The 14,369-nt window shown below is 37.7% G+C and overlaps 1 protein-coding gene across 3 annotated transcripts in view; it reads left to right on the top strand.

Annotated features, from left to right (window-relative positions):
• LOC108670775 (glutathione S-transferase 1-like) overlaps window positions 1-14,369 on the top strand; it is an 84,735-nt gene that overhangs the window by 11,837 nt on the left and 58,529 nt on the right. The window lies entirely within an intron of this gene.

Here is a 14,369-nt window from a genome sequence, read left to right as displayed (position 1 = left end):
ATTTTAAGGGCTAGAAAACATTTTTTTATAATCTTTTATAATCTCTTCAGCATTTTTTACTTAATTATCATCTAGTTTCAGATGTAACATTAATATTCACTAATGATAAAAGTGATCGGCAGCGTTAATTGGTTATGTTGGAACGTGACGTTTTAGCGGATGGAGCGAATTGAACACAAGATGTATTCGTACTAATGGGGTTGTTAGAAATCGCGATCATAACATTAGAGCGATAAATTTCTTACGTCTAATGAAGACATACACAATTATATTCACCAAAAATCCTTATAATCCATTTATAAATTGTTTCGATTTTTTAATAAACGATCAAAAATTTACGTATAGATATAGATTTCTACGTTGGTAAAGTTTTTGAAGAACATAGACTAATTTGATGTGTGTATAATTTTAATTGGCATATAACATTTACGTCCTCTGTGTATAACTGAGTCGTACGATCGATCTCTGCACCGATCGCGTAGCGAGGGACTCATAAATTTAGTGTGTGCTTACACGGCACAAAAATTAGTGTTTATGAAGTAGAAGTTAGAACGCATTATTAGTTCACTATATTATTCATTTCAAATTACAAATAACTAACTGGCATTATTTTACGGTGAACGCCAGCGACGAAGTTGAGAATGAATTGATTGAGTGAATACATTTGTTATATTCAAGCAGTTGGCAGGAAAGCGCCTTACAGCTCATTATCCTCTTGTCCAAATGCTCAACCACCAAGAAACATTTCATCAACTTGCTTCACAAGAAATCCTTGTCGTTCAGATACAAGAATTAGTAAATCATTTCCTAGAACCTTCCTCAATAATGAGCCTTGCCAAGCAGCGAATATCGTCAGGTGGTGGCTTATATGCTAACTATAGAAGCGCATAAGATGGGATTTTAGAGGTTTTGTACCGGATTTTATATATTTTATACTAAAAGATGGGATTTTGGAGGTTGTATACTGGATTTTATTTATTTTATACTAGAAGATGGGATTGGAGGTGATTTTAGTGAAAAATTCAGTCGCTGGTTTTACAAGAAGTTTATTCCGAAATTTTGGACAAATATTTATTTTGTCGAAATTTTTGACCAATGCTAAACAAGAGCATCGATTAGCATAATACTGTATACTGGATAGATTCATGTGAATCGACAATAGAAAGCTTAATTAATAATTCATGGAATTACTACAAGATGAAATCAAACAGCAACATTGAAACTTATGTATGAGTGAACGCTATGGGGAAAAATATTTTACAGGAGTTCCTCGATTCCACCAATTAATGTCATCTTGATAACACTTGTCCACAACTGCAGTAAACCTCTCTTCTGATAGTAAAATTCCTGGTAAATGCAATGGATCGATTTTATATTACACGTTTATTATGCTATTAAAGTCTGAATTATCTGTACTTTTCATAATAAATATATCTGAAACCGGCGTCGTATACTTAAACGACGTTCGTAGCTGGCCCGAATAAGTAAAATTTCCCGTGTGCCTTTGAGTGAACAATGCACTGGATGTCAACATTTTCGTCGCTTTCATTCGACCGGATATAAATAAGGAAAATTTTTAAGATAAAACTACTCAACTATTAAAAAGAATATGAAGCGATATTATATGACTATATAATATGAGAATGTTCAATGCATCGGATCAGAAGGGAATTGCTAGTCGGACCATTTAAAAATAACAACTGCGACCGCTGGGATGGTGATCAATATTATAGTTATAATTAAAAAAAATAGATCAGTACTCACTGCAGTGAGTGACAGAGAGTGCAATTTTTCGTCCGTCAGTGACGTGAAGTCACGGACTGACAGTCACGGACGGAAGGACATGACGAGCACAATAGCGCCTTTTTTTCCAAAATGAGGAAATGCGCTAAAAATACTGTATTGACGAGATGAAACTTTCAGCTTGAATAAAAAAGTTTAAATATAATTGAAAAATTATCGGAGAACAAGCATAAATATTATTTGTTTGATATATTCTAAACTAGCGTCATTGATAAGCTCGAGATACTTAAGGGAAAGAACCTACAACAGACACAGTTCCAGTGCTTGGATATTTTTGCCAGCTATTCTTGAGGAATTTTGCCTTCAGTCCCTGCAAACTTCCGTGATGTGTACTGTGTAGCCGACACATTGCTTTAGAAGTACTGTCGTATTTTCTCAGGTCGTATAATATCGTATTTGGTTAGGTCGTACAACATCTTATTTGGTCAGGTACCATAGTGATCGTATTTTGCCGGATCTTATAATGGTCGTATTTTGTCAGATCGTAAAATGGTCGCATTTTGTCAGGTCGTATAATGGTCGTATTTTGTCAGATCGTAAAATAGTCGCATTTTATCATATCGTAAAATGGTCGTATTTTGTCAGATCGTAAAATGGTCGCATTTTGTCATATCGTAAAATGGTCGCATTTTGTCAGATCATAAAATTGTCTCATTTGTCGGGTTGCATAATGGTCGTTTATGTCAGGACATAAAATGGTTCAATTTGTCAGGTCGTATAAGGGTCTTATTTTGTCAGGTCATAAAATGGTCTAATTTGTCAGGTCGGATAATGGTCTAATTGGTCAAGTGATGGGGAGGCGTAACGTCGGGATATTGTCACTCGGAGACAAGAGGTTGCGTCATTGACGGTCAGCGCCGCAGCCATTGACTCGAGAAGTTCTTTGGCTTTTGAGAAACGAGACATCAAACTCAGCCATGAAGTGACCCAAATGTCATACTGCACGGTTCGTTGTTTACTTTGTAAGAAACACTTCAAAAAGGACTTTTGACATCTCAAAGTGATTTTGCACCCTCAAATGAAGCTGAAAAGACGCAGGAGAGACTGTCAGTCAATGTTCCCAACTTTCTATCTTAAAAAAATACCCCGTCCTCTCCAGTTTTGAATACTCTCGACTTTGATATCTGGTTTTATTTGACTTAGCAATACGAATAAATATTACTATTAATTCACATATTAGGGGAGGTCACATTTGATTTCGATACTGAAAACAATGTTGGGCATAGTGCCTATATGTTAATGTTGGAATGAAAAATTCTAGCTTTTGTAGAATTTCTTTTCACGGGGCGGGGCATTTCTTCCGAGTTTTTGTAGCAATTGCCTATTGATGCATGGCGACATGTTCATATTTCTACGAAAAACGGTAAGCAAAATTTCATAAGATATATTTGCATGATTCCACAATTTGTGGAAGAATCTTTTGCCCAACATTCTCTTCTCAATCAAGTGCTTGCATATTTCTCTTCTTAATACATCTGCATTATTTATATAGCTCAGCAAAAGAAAATTCATTTATTACAAATTTTAGACGCTAATCCATGTTACGTTTCCCATAATTACGTTTCGGTGTTATGTGACATTGGAAAACTTTAACAAGTATGAAATTCGAAATTAATTTTATCTTTAAATTTTGTCCGCTTTCTAGAATTACGGGAAGAAATGAAATTGGTAAGCTCTGAAGATTATACGCATACGCAAAAAATTATTCCCCAAATTCACTTCTGAGTCAGGGGAGTTATTTGTGAGCGAAACTTTGAGAAATTTCCGGCCCCACATAAATAGTGAGGAAAATATTGGATTTCTTCATTGTAATATATGCTTTTCATTCAGGTTCTTCGTTAAAACGTTGCCGACATGGATTTTTGAAAGCACCCAATGTAAAATAATTTTATATCAACACATCATTTAATAAAAACGAAAATATTTGAAAGTTACTTTTCGTTAAATTAATGAATTATCGCATATGTTTGTGCTGCTTATTTGATGTAATTTCTCTGCTGCACATGCAGCACTTAACACGCATATACAAAAATGTGTGAGCAAAACGACTCGCACTGATAGAAGTTTTTATTACAACCGAGTACAATTTTCTACTTAACTTATACAAGACGTGTAAGAATTACGTCCATTGAGGCCAAATGCTTGACTTGCTTTGAAATTTATAATCATGAGATGAGACTTATAATGACATTAATTGCTGATTAATTGGGTTGTTTTTGTGTACGTGGCTCTAGAGTTTGCTGAATGAAGACTCCATAACTCACGAAAATTGGTGATGGAGAGGATTTAACTTTTCTGACCGAATGAAATGGAGGCAGACGTGATCTGTTTATTGCTTCTATTGCTTATTCGTGATCTGTTTATGCACGTATTTTTTAAGTTTATTGTTAAGTTGATGTAATTTGTCCTAAATTACATCAACTTAATAAGCTAACTATAAATACCTGTTAACACGTTGACTACGATTGCTTCATCTTGTACTATTATTTCATTTCTTGTAATTTTTTTCAGCAGGGTTGCCAGACGGTAATTTTTTCCGGACAAATTCCGTGATTTAGTTTTTCTCAATTGCGTTGGCCGGCTAAAATTTATGATAGGGGTACATCCTAATTAAATTTTAAATACTGCAAAAAGAAAATAAATGGAATTTATATAGCGGAACCAACAAATAAACTAGTATATATTGAGTTATCGGCCTTTTTTGGCCTTTTTTCTTCTCGGATTTGGCCGATTTTAGGCAACCTGAATTATGTACCACTACCTCCTGGAGAAATACATTTCGTGGTACGCATATGTATCAATAAGTAGTCAACGTGTTAAGTGTAACTCATTAACGCTGAAGCCTGCGTATTTATCATTTTCGAAAGAAAATTTATTGCACTTTAATTTCTAACAATTTTGCATTTGCTGAATACAATTTTATGAAGTATGCATTCATTAAGGTACGAAACATAGTTAATTAAAACATGACCGACATAAAAAATAGGCTAAATCGTACGTAATCATTTCTTTGGTCGTTCGTGGCCGGCAACAATGTTGAATTAAGACCTCATTGTTATGCATTGTTCTGGTGAAAACGCAATTTAATTAGAATGCTTGAAATAGCTAGTGTTGGAATGCGGCTACTGAGCGAGCTTAATTTCATGTTCTTGTAGATTTTTTATTTCGAGATTCTCTTCTATAATCCTGATAGTTGAATACATTCATGAAAATCCTCATAAAATCTTCTTAATTATATGATCATGAATGCTGAATTTTTGAGTAAATAAGCATTTAGGCAGCGTGAAATAATCAGAAAATGAATGCCTAAATAATAAATGTATTACAGTTATACAATTCAGAAAAACGCTTACTAAGATCCATAAATGCTGAATTTTTGAGTAAAGAAGCATTTAGCCAGTATGAAATCATCAGAAGATGAATGCATGAAATAAAAAGAACATACAGTTTTACAATTCAGAAAAAGGCTTACTAATATCCATAAATGCTGAATTATTGAGTAAAGAAGCATTTAGGCAGCTTGAAATCATCAGAAAATGAATTCTTGAAATAAAAAGAATATTACAGTTTTACTATTCAGAAAAACGCTTTATACTAAGATCCCAGGTCCGCTCCTTCCTCGATGTGAAGTTGTCTGGTAAGTCTTGTTCACTGAACTCACGTCATTTCCGTGATTGCAAATGATTGATGGCTAACACAAATGATGTACTGACTCACTCCAAATTGGAGTTTAAGAATGAGTATGAACAGGAACTTTGTAATTAATTATTCATGAATAACTCCGGGTCATCATGTGAGTGACAAAGAAATTGTCGATGGGAAGTGCACTAACTGAGCAGATGTGCTGCGACAGAAAATTTTGGTAGTATTTTACGTGTATTAGATATACGTCGATGCACCTAAATTCTTTCTAAAGAGTCTCAAGTTAATTTTTCAGAACCACCTTCGACTGTGGTAAACAGAATGGTCGAAAAGTCTATCGATACAAGTGAAATTATAAATTCTCTGTTTTGTTTTTACACAACTCGTGTTGTCGAAATTTTCACCGAATACCAACGTTGTATCAAGATAATGCTTTATAACTACTACTGTGAACCACTTATATTTGTAGTGTTCATTGTATGGCAGGGGTGGAAATCAAATACGGATGGGTGCAGTTTGGTATAATGTACGAGTATATTACTCCATATGGTCGGAATTCCGGCGACATCGCGGACTCGGATGCGTAGAATTGTAATTACTGCGTGCACATTCGGCGATGATTACATTCTATTAAATTTATAATTAATTCTATAATACAACTGCGGTACGCACAGCTTATGCAGCAGCACTTGAGCTTTTGTTGGCAGGAATTGGTATGCTTTTGTTTAATTTATAGATTTGAAAAAAAATGAATGAACTGGATCTGCATAAAAACCGATTACACAGTTCATTTATTGTTGTGACGAGAATAAGTTTGATATCTGCCTAGATTTAAGCTTAAATAGTTGAAATTAATAATGGTTTTAAACGGGCCTTGCCGACTGAACTAGACACGTTACTGCGCTTCGCTCCAGTGTAAAGACCCCCTGGCATGCACGAAGTTGATCGCCAGAAACACTGCCCACTGAGCTGGAAAGAAGTAAGGCCTCATTAAAGTTGTAAGCTAGTGAGGTGGTATAAAAAATGACGCTAGCAACACGTCTAAGCTAGTCACCATAGGCAGGGGCTAACTCCTTAGTGCCATCAGTTCCGGACTGCATCAGAGCTACAGCGAGACAGCCTGAGCAGCTAGCAGTCGGGATGATGGAGTGTTGCTGCACCCCGTGTTATTCATATAGCATGGAAATTAAATTTAGAAACTAATTTAAGTTAAAAAATAATGAGAATCAATCAAAATCAAATCAAACAAATTTACCATGATATTAAATTAAATTTACCATGATATTTAAATTAAATTTACTGTGATAAAACTCACGGTACGAGACAAGTTGCACGCCAGCAATACCGATATGTCAAGGTTATCCATCAAAATATCAAGTTGTAAAATATGACGTTGGAAAAGGATTGAGAAATTTTCAGACATAAAGTGGGACATTTACTGATAAACTTCATTTCACGGTAGGATTTAAAAAAAAACGAAAAACTGAAAACCGTATAATTCTAAAACTTCAGAAGCGCGTACGTATTATTGGCTTGGAGCGCCTTTGGGACGTTGCGAATTTAATAGATAATGTGTTTTTCTATTCATCAGCGTTAGCCAAGACCTTTCCATTCCGTCATATCCCTTTGTAAAAGGCAATTAGAAAATGCGAAAAGTGAAAATGTTTGTCCTTCTATAAGCATTTTACAATTGATTCGTCGACGACGTGTGGCGACCAACCTCCAGCTATTATAATGAGGCTGCTTGAGATTCCACACCCGCATAATTAGAATATTAGAGGCAATCAGTGGAACAAATTGCTCGCTATACGAATGTTTTTTAATGCATTTATTTCATGTTTTATGTACCGCAAAGAAAATGAAATGCAAATTGAAGTAGGAAAACAATCGAGAGGCTAGAGTGGAGAAACGAAGTAAGGTTCCTCAACAGCCTGTAGTTATCGCAGGTCAAACGACGACGTGAGATAATTTAAGCGCGGCATTATTAATTGAGAGTTGATAACGCAGAGACTGTGAATGTGCCTCATGGCGGCACCCCACACGTTGCCACACAAAGCGTCCATTCATGTTGTTCCTCTGTGGCCTCTTTTGCTACTCCCGTGTCATTCTTAGATGGCCTCTCCTTCTCTTACCGCCTTCTTCCTTTGTTGCCTTTCCTGTATTGTCCTGTCCCTTTGAGCTCCCCAATAGCGCATTTTTCGTTCATTCATGACAATTCTTTTTCTCTTTCATCTTCAATCCACTCAGTGCCAACTCTTGTTTTTCCCCGCGTTCCTTGTACCACAGCCTCACCACCTCCACTTCTCCCACTTTGTATGTGTCCTTCCCTGATTGTTGGCATCTCAAGTTTTTTACTTGTCCTCCATTCGAGGTCCCTTTTGCTGATGAAATATTTTTCCTTGGTTACATTTCCCGCTCTGCGGGAGATGTAATTTTTTCTTGATTGAAGTCTCCGGCTCCTGTTATATTCATATTTTATGACCCCACCTGCTCCTATATGGTGTCCTTAGTTGACCTATCCTGCTACTTGTGTATCCTGTCTTAGAGGCCATTCCTACTACTCTAGCAGCCTCCTGTATTTACTGCCATTTTACCTTCTTACTATTAATTCATCTTTATTTAGATGTAAATGCTCCAAACATGTTAAGCAAACCTTTCATATTCAACAATGAAATTTGTTGAAGTTCACAAGTTCCTTGATGCGATAATGCCTACCTTGTAATTAATAAGTAAGTATACCTTGGCACTCGAGTTGAATTTCAAAGAGCCTCATTCCTACATCGGGACCCTAGATGTGTCGGCAATAAAGAAATTAGGTGGTTGACAGGGGGTGTTTTGGTAGCGCCCCGTACAATATTTCTGCGAGCTTGCAGCTCGTCCCAGTCATATACGTACAACAAACAGGTGCATAGCTAAATTTAGGGCCGATGTCGGTGAAGGCGATTAGAGCTGCAAGCTAGGCAGACCGTGCTCGGTGTAGCGACGACCTCACATTCCTCCCACCAATGATTTAATTCTTCGAACTAAGAGAGCTGTTATTTCAATCGATGACATAAAATTACTGATGTCAAATTTTGAGTTCCAAGTCATTCTCGACCGATTATTTTTGTATAATTTATCGCTGCACCGGCTCCTTACATTCCTCCCACCCATGATTTAATTCATCGAACTTAGAGAGCTGCTTTTTCACTCGACTTGTCATTCACAATAGGTCTGCATAATCATGGGACAGCCATGGCACGACGGTATCAATAATTGTTGATCATGCCCGTTCATTTATGTTCTATTTTCTAAGTTCTTTCATAAAAGTTTCGCCAGTACGTTTCCAAATATCATCATGACCCTCATAATGGAATCGATGCTTCTATTTTCTTCTCTTCCCATTCATTTTAACGACGAAAACTTTAACGATTTCGTATCTCACGACTAAATTCTAAGCCTTGTTACCTGAAAAGTTTATTCTATTCGAACTCAAGGACGCCACCTTAGAAACTAAACTAATTTTTAACTCCACGCTATTTTGATGGCGTTGACAAAGTTAAGCATTTTTCTTCGTTTGCTTGAAAGCTTCTGGTACTCATATGTCTCGTAAACTCTTTAAATTCTGTCAGTGACAGATAGCTACAGCCTGTTTCTTCAGTCATTACAAGCCTATCAAGCACGACAGAAATTGTCAAGCCATGGCACGTGAAATAAATGGTCTCTCATACATACATATTTTGCACGCAGCGTTATGGTCCACTTCTTTGGTCAGAAGCCGTTATTAATCATGACTCCGAAATAATTTTGTCATTAGAGAATTGTACTTAAAAGTATTAACTGCGTACTGAACGGAGGCTATTTATCACAATCGTGCACAATGAACACAAATTAATTGTGGTGGAGACAATATTTGGGCACCAGAAAATCTTAGCACGTCCCACGATAATATCAATAAGTGTGATCAACTGCGAATCTGTTTGAGAATAAATGTATATATAGTAGCCGTATTATATGCAGTCTCTTTCATTTTTCGCCAATGGATGCGCATGTTTCACTGGAAAAGATAACTAACACTTATATAACATAAAATGGACTCCGAACGTGAAACAAAGCATTAATTATTGTCCGAATAATAGTAGTGTTGGGTGCAGTAGAACTGTAACGTAAGAACTATCCCAATTTTGCCCGTCATTATTATAAACAAAGAACCTCGTCCTCTGTCTCCTTTAATTAACTCATTAATTCCCGCACAGAAGAAGAAGATGACAGAGAATGCATGACTGCATCTCAGCAGCCGAATATGTTTGCCTTCTCAATCTCTGCTCTGTTTATTATGCCAGAGTCACACCTGACGGTTCTTATTAGCCTTCAGATGAACGATGAAAATAAGTACGTTGAGTAAATAAAGGAAAAACAAAGGACTGTTCATAGTCTGACAGAGACTACACGCCTTGTGGAAAACTAAAAAGACGCCTTATAGATTAAACAACAAAGTATTTGTGACACATTTTTTATCTGAAAATAGCGTGTTCCTCGTCAGAAATTCAAAACAATTAAAATTTCAAGTGATGGCATTTATAATATGAATTATACTTCGCGGTGGTAAATGCATGCAACAGAATGGCGAGAATTTTTACGTGAGTGCAGATTTATTTCTCGCAGCTGTAAATTTTAATGACCAAATCCTTGACGTCATACATGAGCTAATGCCAACCAACCTCAATATGACAAATATTTACGACATCATAACATCTCATGCGGGAGGATACTATTAATTACTGTTTAATTAATTAAAGTAATTTGATGTCTAAAGGCTTCTCGTGAGTTTAAATGCTTGCAATGATTGAATTATTTAATCTAAGATGAATACGAAATCGTGCAAGAAAAAATGCATGTTTTTCACGTAAATCGACGGTAACTTGACGACGCGGTGCTCTGGGAACCCTGCCGACTATTGGTTAGTAAACCGAACACAGGTTTCATTACTAATAATAAAATTATTCGTATGTTTGTCGTTAGCTCAAATATATTTTTCCATTGCCTAAAAGAGCATAGTTTTGCTTAAAATCAACATAATGTCGGAATATATGTGACGCGTTCATCAAAAAGATTTTTTTCCAACAAGCGTAAAATGTATTTATTTTTTTTATTATTTTTTTTAGCGTAAAAATATGCTTGCATTTGCCTGCTGGGCAACCCGCTGGCAGATGCGTCCTGCATTATAGCTTAGACAGACCATAAAACTGAAGCTTATGATACGCTAGGTCAAGTCTCTGCGCGTCAAGATCTCGCATTTAGAGGCACAGCTTCAGCCGAGAGCGCTGTTTGCATCCGTTCGTAAATAAGGAAAAATTCGAGCAGCTTTTTCATAAACAAATATCCAATTGGCGTCTACTAGTAAAGAATAAAAAGAAATGGAAGGAATGTTGCTTACTCTAGGCTCGAGGAGCTTTTGCATTCTCCGTTCAACCTTGCCAGCTATTGGATCGCACTCACCGAAAAACGCTCGACTTCATTTACCACGTTTGGAGGCGGCACCCAACACAACCAAGCTTCTCAATTCGCGTACTACATTTATTCAGCGGCTCTCATGCCTCATTTCTAAGCATATACCTAATATTGCTCAAGTAATCATTTTTATTTACTCCAACTCTCAATTTTAATACAATAAAAATTATTCGCGCGCTGCGAAACGCAATTCGGTTCATTGACTAGCCACAACTATTTGGTAGCATTATAGGAAATTTTCGTGGCGTGCAGCGTCATTTCTACGTCCGCAGCTATACTCACCGCCCAAATTCATCTATTGACCCTAACATGCTTGTCGTTGCAAGTTAATGCCTGGGATTAATAATGATGTCTCATGCTTTCAGAGCCTAGACTAAAACATTTAGGTTGCGCGTCAAAGCAGTGGTCATTAATTTGACGCCAGACTGTCACCAAGCGTCCATGCGTTGACATGCGGGTGGCCGGTCACTATTATTATGGCTTAACGATAATGCATCAGGCTTCTTGATCCTGCCGAACGGTGAATCTTACTTCAAGATTCGTTGAACAACATTGGGACTCGATAAAAAATTTGATTAACTAATTTGTATGTCACTAAAACAATATGTTGATAAAAATGTCGATTTCCTATTTCTAAACTTGAAGAACGACGGATGAACGGAAGAGTTAGCTGCAAGAAATGAAAAAATATATTTATGATGTTTTAAATCTTGATTTTGTTGTAGGAAGATGAACGCAATATTATGTTTCTGCTCTTTGTCGTAAAACACCAACTAATGGATTTGCGCCAATGAACTTCACCCAAATTCTGAACATAGGCTCATGAGATGCATTTCTGCACGTCCACAAGAACCTGTTAATTGCCAGTTAGTTCTAGCAACAAACCTGTTGATTACCAGTTAGTTATGGCAGCAAGGGAATTGATGAAGGAATTGAAGCAATGTTTTACTCACCTCGCTTGCGTGCCGCAATATACCTGCAGACTCGGCGCCAATGATCGGCAGTGGCCGGTGAAGGCTGCGTTGAAATATCGAGGTTTGTGGGCGCCAATTTTAGCTCGGTTCAGCTTGATGTACTGACGGCACTGCGAGAGAGAAGACTCGAGCAAAACTGGGGTAAATGCATCTGATGAGTCACCCTCGCTCGTATACCCTGTGTGCCGACACAGATCTCGGCCATGTAAGGTAACACCCACCATTGCCAGGAGAAGCAACACCTGCATCACTGCTTGCACTTCCAACGATCTTCTTTCGTTCCTTACCTTATGATGAGTTCGGGACTTCCTAGTCCCCGGTCACGCTGATGCGCCGCCTTCGTCGTCCTCCGTCTCCGAGTCGTCGTCGGATGTAACGTTGGACGTTTCGCGTTACCTGCGCTGTAAAATGATGTTTCTGTTATGATATGTGTATGCCTTTACCGATACATCTTCAACTCATTTTTAGTGCGAGTAAAACAATTTCTACACTTGAGTGGATGAACAAAGCTAATAGTCCGAGACCTTTGGTTTTAACCTCATTCCTTGATATCATTACAATATTTTCAACGAAGCAAAACCATTTGACATGTTGCTGCATCAAAGATTTGCATGTGCATCAAAATTATTTAAGACCAAATTAGTTTAGAAATACACACAATAGTACTAAATAAATGCACACTTACCTTAATCAATATAAATCAGGCATAAATAATATTGAGGTATAAATATAAGATAGGAATACAAATAAGTATTATATAAACATAAATAAAGAAACTTAGCAAACTAAATTAGCTGCAAGTTTAAGTTCTGCGGTGATAAATCTCAAGACGTAAATGGATGTAAATTGTTTGAAGGCGGCAGCAGTCAGAGATTTCAGCCCGTCTTGTGATCTCGCCACAGTCTGGCTAAGTTCTGTCTGTCGGAACCCTTCCTTGATGGACTAACGCACCTGCGACGATCCGATTTTTATCAAAGTTTTAAGTCACCTCAATTAAAGCTGCAGCCCCTGATGACGCACCAAGGATAAATAAATGTCCAGAAAAAACTAGTCCCTAGCGGTGCGGTGGCCGGCCAGCTGGCTTGCAGATTCTCTTGTCAGTAAAGATCCTCTTTTTCTGTTGTGCAACAAAACGCGCGTATTGTCGCGGCACGCCCATTCATTTACTGGCTTATGTTTCTATTGAATTAGTGATAAGAATGAAACTTCCGAAAAGGCCAGAAATCTTAACATCACCTTAGATCGTTTTGTGACATTCAAATTTATTAGGTTATTTAGCGAAAAACCCTTTAAGTTCCCAGAATTCAATGATGAAAATTTCAGTCGTAAGAATTTGGGTTGCAATTAATCGAGAATTTGTGTTGCAATTCAATAAAGAATTTATGTTGCAGTAAGAATTATTGTTGCAATGTTCAAGCTGATTGCTCCAGATTGATTGCACATTGTCAGTACGTTACTGATTCGAAACATTACAATTTCTTAAAATTTTTAAAACACACCAACATCGTCCAGAAACATAGTGTGTTCATATCTAAATTAAATTATGTTGACGCTGTGCAGTGCACATGTTCGCCTCAGGAAAGGCTATTATTCGTCACAATTTTAGATGTCCTCTTTTATGGACGCGGCACACCTGCGCCCTGAGCGGGGGCGCGGCTTACTCATCTCCTGACATCAAGTGACTCAGCGTAGTAATACGTAGGCACCGTGCAGCGACTACGCGTAGTAATATGTAGGTACCGTGCAGCGACTACGCGTAGTAATATATAGGCACCGTGCAGCGACTACGCGTAGTAATACGTAGGTACCGTGCAGCGACTACGCGTAGTAATACGTAGGCACCGTGCAGCGACAACGAGTAGTAATAGCATCCTAATATGTAGGCACGGGGCACCGTGCAGCGACTACGCGTAGTAATACGTAGGCACCGCGCAGCGACTACGCGTAGTAATACGTAGGCACCGTGCAGCCACTACGAGTGGGAATATATAGGCACCGTGCAGCCACTACGAATGTAGGAATACACGTAGGCACACAACCACAAAGGGCTCGGCCCTTTGCTCAGCAGCATGCAGCTCACATCGTAGGTTACCTTCTATGAAAAAGATCTGCTCGTGCTCACTTGCTGAGATGGATCTTATCCTGTATCTCTTGCCTTATAAGCCTCATAATTAACAACTCGGCACCAAGTCGAGAGCAACAGACCTGGTGAGTAAGGCAAAGATCTTTCTGAACCAAACCAAATGTGTACAGTGTACACTGTTCGGGTACAGTTTACAGCGGTCCTGACTTGAATTACGGTAGGTACCAAATTGTTTTACATCGACCTCTGAGACTTAAAACTGCAGTCTTGTTAAGTACTTCGTTTTTCAATTGGAACGACATTGGATGCGTCGCATTTCATCAATTTAAATATTCAGACCCCAGACCCCAGAACAGTTAGTGCTGAATAAATAGTGG

The sequence above is a fragment of the Hyalella azteca genome, unplaced genomic scaffold, assembly GCF_000764305.2.
Source record: "Hyalella azteca isolate HAZT.00-mixed unplaced genomic scaffold, Hazt_2.0.2 contig14808, whole genome shotgun sequence".
NCBI lineage: Eukaryota > Metazoa > Arthropoda > Malacostraca > Amphipoda > Hyalellidae > Hyalella > Hyalella azteca.
The sequence above is the reverse complement of the archived record's forward strand: the minus strand, read 5'-3'. Positions and strand labels throughout refer to the sequence as shown.